Genomic DNA, 5,750 nt, shown 5'->3' on the forward strand with positions numbered 1-5,750 from the left:
AATCAGGCTGCAATAAACATTAGTCAGAATCCAGTTTTTCATGAGCGAACGAAACATGTGGAAACGGACTGTCACTTTGTGCGTGACGAGATCGTCAAGCGAACCATAGTCACACGACATGTATCTTCAAAAGATCAGCTTGCGGATATATTTACAAAGGCACTTGGGAGTCGGGAGTTTGAAGGTTTCATGGGCAAGCTGGGCATTTGCAATCTCCATGCTCCAACAGTCTGGAAAGCAATGAGTGCTTCGTATAATCAAATAATGTTCGTCTGAAGCTTCAGATCTGCTTCTTGTTTCTGCAAAGTAGTTGTGTTCTGCTTTCTTGCTTCAATATTCTACTTTTGGAGTTTGTGAGTAATTAAGAGTGAAAAATGCTGAAAGTTGGAAGTACCAATGCTCTGTTTTTCCGTATGAACACTACTTGTAATAATCTTCTCCGAGAGCTTCGGGTTTGTTCTTCATTCCTCTTTATTTTATTTTTTTTTAAATTGGTTTTTTTCAAGATAGTTTGTATGGAAAAAGTGATTATTTGTTTTACTTGATGATTCTTTAGGTCATCTTGAGTTTACTAGTCTTTTGTTTTTCATTATCATTTCCTCTCTAGGTCAAAGGGTTCCTGTGAATTTTGACTAAACATGCTCTGTGTTTCTTTATCTTATAGTCACCTTCCCAGTTATATCTCAGTTCTTGGAAGTTTCTTTATTTTTAAAGTCGACATGTTACTGTTGATGTTCTTTTGTAACTTGTGTTGTATGTAGGCTAAATTCATGTGTTAAATGGCGTTTTTTTTCTTGGTGTATGAAACAGAAAATATGGGTTGAGATTGGTGAGAGTGAGGCTGAGAAAGACAGGATGCTGATGGAACTGGAGAGAGAATGTCTTCAAATCTACCAAAGAAAAGTTGACGAGGCTGCAAATTCTAAGGCACGGCTTCATCAGTCTGTTGCAGCAATAGAAGCAGAAGTTGCTTCTCTAATGGCTGCTCTTGGAGTGTTGAACATCAACTCACCGGTAAGAGCTATCTTCATGATTTAAATTGTGAGTTTTAGCTTTCAACCGTAGCTCATGCTAATTCATCTTGCATTTTGATATACTCAAGATAAAAGTGGATAAAAGCTCCAAATCATTGAAAGAAAAGCTTGCAGCTGTGACCCCTGCTGTTCAAAAGGTAGCTTCTACATGTTTGCATTAATATGAGTCTTCTCTTTCATATTCCTATACTGAAGGTGCCTTCAAATATGCAGCTGAAGGATGTAGTGGCTTCGCTTTTCGAGCTATGGAATCTGATGGACACACCACAGGAAGAGAGAACTAAATTTGGTAGAGCTATTTATCTTGTAAGATCATCTGAATCTAATGTCACTGAGCCAGGCATCCTTTCAACCGAGACTATTGAACAGGTTTTGTAATAACACTTATGTTCATGTCTTTATATATTCTCATTCTTGGTCTAAGTTTCTTGTTTTTGCCTTTCCAATAGGTGTCTGCGGAAGTGGACTGCCTCAGTAAACTGAAATCTAGCAAAATGAAGGAACTGGTGATGAAAAGAAGGTCCGAGGCTCCGAGCTAGAAGATCTTTGCAGACTAACTCACATTCAACCTGATACAAGCACTTCAGCTGAGAAGTCAAGTGCATAAATAGATTCAGGATTAGTGGACCCTTCAGAGCTTCTTGGAAACATCGAAATGCAAATAAATAAAATAAAAGGAGAAGTACAGAGCCGAAAAGATATCATGGACAGAATAGACCGTTGGCTCTCTGCATGTGAAGAGGAAACTTGGTTGGAAGAATATAATATGGTATGAGAAGCTAAAAGCTTGAAACATGTAAAGCTTCTAAAGGATGTGTTGTAAAGAGTGTTTCTTTGGTTTCAGGATATGAACCGGGATAATGCTGGAAGGGGTGGACATGTAAACCTCAAGCGTGCAGAACGAGCCAGGGTTACAATCAATAAGATCCGCGGTACTAGTTATCACAAAGAGAAATACCCTCAAATGGCTTAAATCATGTTTTATGACAATATTGGCATACAATCCAAAACAGCATTAATTTTTTTTTTTTTTTTTTTGTCAACTCTATTTCATTAACAACCCCAATGGACAAAGTACAAGGTATTATTGTTACATGATCGAGGCCCAATAAGTTTGAAATACATAAAAGAAGCCCAAGGTGAGTGTCTAAATGAAGGTCGGTCTTAAATTGTTGTCCTTCCACGTGTAGGTATGAGAAGAAGAGCAGGAGACCACGTAATGATACGTGTCACTCAGGCATCTCAGCCGTTGTAGCTCTTCACCGCCAGGAGTTCTGAGCACCGCTTCTCCGTCTTCCGCTACTCACCACCGTAACTTGTTGTAAACCTCGCCAGAGAACGCTAATACCTTTTAATTTTCGTTTTCGCTCAAGCCTTCGTTTGTGTTCGGAGAACTCCATCTACATCGGATGATAAGCTCAGAGATAGTTCAAGTGACCATCAAGAGATCTTTTGTCGGACCGTCAGAAGACGCCGGCTCTGCTAAATCTCCTTCACAGCCAATTGATATCGATCTAACACCACCGCTTCCTTTCAACAGAGAAACTTTACTAAAGCCAATCTATGGGCTTCATACCATAAAGTAAAGATTACTCTCAGATGAAAGGATTAAGTGTAAATCCTTATAGAGAGAGAGCGCCCAACACAAAACAAACGGGATTTGACAATTTCACAGCGAAAGAGGAGAGGATACCATCGGTTCCGATCAGATAGAAACCGAACTTTATTAGATGAGTCAATACGACTCAGAGAGAAGAGTTGATTGGAATACTGCTCTGTTTGGATTGACCCTACACACTTCAAAATCGCCTAGCGAAGTAAAAGATCCGCAACCGGAAGAGAACATCGATTGGATGGTCATATATAAACAAGCAAAAAAAAAAGAGAGAGAGAGATGGTGACCGGCGGCAAAGCCACCGGCCACCGACGTGCTTTGATTGTTAAGAGTCTTCTAGTGAGAAGGTAGAGAAAGTTTTAGAGAGAGGTTTGTAAGTTAAGTTAAAAACAACATTAATTAAAATAAAATAAAAACAGTTTTTATTCTATATTTGAATTAGAATTTAGTGGTTAGGGTTTATGGTTTAATATTTAGGGAGTGAGATTAGAATTTAGGAATTAGATTAATTTAGTTTTTTTCTGGGCAAAATGAGTGCTAGCTATTTTGGACATTTTATCATTAGATCTTTATTTTTTGTTTCAAAATATGTATATATATATATATATATATCATTAGATACTATTTTTGATTAAAAAAAAATTAAGTGTATTTTGAAGATTTTTCCTTAAACCAACTAGATAACCATATTTTATTCTTTTGTTTTTTGTTTTCTGGAGCAATGGTTGACAACCTAATCAAGAAAACATTAGTTTGCGAAGATGACGCGCAAAAATTATTTCTATATGATGGTGTAAGTTACCAGTGAGTTAAATTAATACAGCCAAAGTCTTTTCTGATTCTTTTTTTTTTTTGAAAAAAGATGTCTTTTCCGATTCTTGTGACTACTTTCTATAGGTTCGACTGGTTAACATACTAGAAGACTATATACTGACAAGGAAACAACAGGAAGAGGACAAGAAAAGATACTGGGTTTGTCAAGGAAACAGTCTCTTACAGTTCTAGATTTTTAAACTGGCTTGCCGTGTTAAAGAAGTTATATACATTCTTGTGTTAGGATCAAAATTAAGAAGAGGCAGGATCTTTTGCTAACTCAAAGGGAATCCATTTATGGATCAAAACCAAGTCCAAGAAGACGCAGAAGCTTTAGAAAGCCCAGTGGTTACACCATCAGCAATGGGAACGGTTCCGTGCCTCCCTCGCCACGTAGAAACTCGGTCGGAAAAGCATCTCCTGACCTTCTTCTGACCCCGAGATCTTACTCGGGTCATCATCGCCAAAACGGATATTTTAAAGAAGTTAAGAGGCTCACTCCTACTCCTTTAAACTTTGTGGCTATACAGAAGGAAGATACTGTTTCGAGTACCTACACATCGATTTATAGCTCTGAGCCAGACTCGCCTCTCCAAGGCTAACTTTGGCTATCTTTTTCACCGGTAAGAGAAATGATCAAAACTTTTTTTTTTTTGAGAAAATTATCAAAACTTTTTTGATGTGTTAGTTTGACAAAAACTTTGTTTCTGTAGAGATTGATTTTAGAATATGGATATGTGGGGTTTGTGAAGTAATCTTGATAATGATGTTATGGTAAAGAAGAAGGAAGCGAAAAAGAAGATGAAGACTTGTGAATACAGAAAGTGACTTGAATTGTTAGGAGATATGGAGAGATAAGAGTATAAAATAAAACTGAATCTGTTATTCTTTAGTGGTTACAAATTTTTAATCTTATGGTAAGAGATGCTACTTCTTGTCGTGTGAAAGTAAGTGTGTGTGCATGGTTTTAGTTATGTGTACGTATTTGTTCATATGTCTACGTATTTTTTTGAGATGTTAAGCTGTTTTCTTCCGGCCACGCACTAACATACTAGCATGAGCGTTCCGTCCGGGTAATTCAGTCTTTGGTTACATTAGTTCAAGCAATTAACCATGTGCTAGTGGTCGGGTGGTAGCATGGAGTTCCAACGTCGCTAAGCGAGCTGTTCGAATCCGACTACACTCAAATATCCCTAACATGTGGCCACCGGTGATTTAACATTTTCTCGCCGGGGAAGAGTTTACCGTTTTTTTTAGTTCAAGCAATTTTTTTCTAAATTAGACAAAATAAAAAGTTTAGGTTTGGTTTGTGGTTAGTTTAGCTTTTGAAAAACATTGCCAAAATTTATATCAGTTTTTCATTTCAGGCTAAGTTTAGTTAAAATTTTGGATAATCCCAATTAGATTATTGGTTGAAAATTTTGGTTAGTTTGAAACATGGTTAGATATATGATAAAGTTAGTTTGTTAAACAAATTAGAAAACCAAACTAACCAACTGCAACAGAAAACCAAAATTTTAATTTTGTCAAACTGAACCACTCATAACCAAATTTGGGCTAAAAGTCAAAATTTCGGGTCGGTTAGGCAGAATTGTCAAAATTCCATGCCCACTAACATACACGAAAATAGAAATTATAACAGTTCAGTGAACCGATTGCAACCGGATGGTAATATAAAAAGTACAAAAAAAATCCTTTATAGCCAAGTTATGTTTAAAATTTATCTATTATTTGTATACTAAGTACTAACTAGTTTTGTATTAAATTTCATTCATGCTAGAACATGTTTTCTGAAGAAATTGTACCGTACGTTTAGCAAAAAAAAAAAGAAGAAATGGTTAGTTTAATAGTATCCAAGATATATTATTGTTGCAAAATCCATATACGTTGAAGACTTGGAGTTTGGATACATATTTATGTTCCATACATATTTAGGCCCATATACGAACTATTTAATCACATAGAGGCCCCACTCAACTGTCAGATATCTCAATCTTTGGAGCTCGGATCATCGTCCGGTCCTAGCAGATATTTTAATAAAACCAGTGAAGAGAAAAAAAGAAGTTTAAATTTGACAAACGCTGGCTGGATAATGAAGAACTAAGGCAAGTCATCCTCGAAGGATGGAAGTCGGAGGACTTACCTACGGAGGCGAATATTATGGAACACATTGCTAGTTGTAGGAAAGCTTTAAGCCATTGGAGGAGACAAAACAATGTGAATTCCGCGAAGTTAGTAGAAGAGCTTAAAGAAAAGGTGGAGGACCTATACTCGAATGACGAGGCTAC

General features: G+C 36.8%; 1 pseudogene; it reads left to right on the top strand.

Moving 5' to 3' along the window:
* The first annotated feature begins 236 nt into the window (after positions 1-236).
* On the top strand, positions 237-4,278 carry LOC106324293 (annotated as a pseudogene).
* The last annotated feature ends 1,472 nt before the right edge of the window (positions 4,279-5,750 follow it).

This window comes from Brassica oleracea, chromosome C2 (genome assembly GCF_000695525.1).
Source record: "Brassica oleracea var. oleracea cultivar TO1000 chromosome C2, BOL, whole genome shotgun sequence".
NCBI classification, from domain to species: Eukaryota; Viridiplantae; Streptophyta; class Magnoliopsida; order Brassicales; family Brassicaceae; genus Brassica; species Brassica oleracea.